Below are 1,006 nucleotides of genomic sequence, written 5' to 3'. Positions count from 1 at the left end.
AGTTAGCTTATAGGAGCGAGCTAAAGTAAGAAAGAAACACGCCGAAACACACCGACCGGCACCCCCGACGACGACCACGGGTAAACGGCGGGACTAACTGTGACTCTCTTAAGGTGTGAGGAGGCTTTGCCTCTTAAGCAAGTTTGACTGACGCCTACCGACACCGGTCAGGTCGGCGAGGCTCCCGGCGGCCCCGAGCGGGACCACAGGTTGCGGAAGGCGTCCAAGTGAGCGGCGGCGACGCCAGGAGGCCCCCGGGGTCGACTCCGCGGCCCCCGGGTCGGTGTGCGGGCCTCCAGAGCTCGATAAAGTAGTGGTGTCGCTAGCGGTCGAGAAGGCACTTTTCGACGCCTACTGCCACCCCCACATGGCGGTAGGCGCAAAACTGGAAAATCGCCGACCAGAAATGTCGCTTCGTATAATCGACGTTTTTTTTGACCACCATTTTCAGGTGTCGGAGGTGGGTCTGGACGAATACCAACACCATTTCTGGGGTTTCACAACCGCCCGGCTTCTCCGACATATGTTGGAAAGGAGTAGCGATCGAGCGAAGGGGGCTGTCGGTAGGCGGCCGCGGGTTGCATGTGTGCCCGGGACAGCACCCCCATCCAACTAAGGGGTGTCCCCCGGGGGCCAGGGGGACCTCGTCCAGGTCGAGCCGGGCGCTTCCAGACGCCTACCGACACCGGTCAGGTCGGCGAGGCTCCCGGCGGCCCCGAGCGGGACCACAGGTTGCGGAAGGCGTCCAAGTGAGCGGCGGCGACGCCAGGAGGCCCCCGGGGTCGACTCCGCGGCCCCCGGGTCGGTGTGCGGGCCTCCAGAGCTCGATAAAGTAGTGGTGTCGCTAGCGGTCGAGAAGGCACTTTTCGACGCCTACTGCCACCCCCACATGGCGGTAGGCGCAAAACTGGAAAATCGCCGACCAGAAATGTCGCTTCGTATAATCGACGTTTTTTTTGACCACCATTTTCAGGTGTCGGAGGTGGGTCTGGACGAATACCAACAC

Source organism: Euprymna scolopes, unplaced genomic scaffold, assembly GCF_053919585.1.
Source record: "Euprymna scolopes isolate OS-2025 unplaced genomic scaffold, ASM5391958v1 sca1, whole genome shotgun sequence".
Classification (NCBI taxonomy): Eukaryota; Metazoa; Mollusca; class Cephalopoda; order Sepiida; family Sepiolidae; genus Euprymna; species Euprymna scolopes.
Note: the sequence above shows the minus strand (reverse complement) of the source record.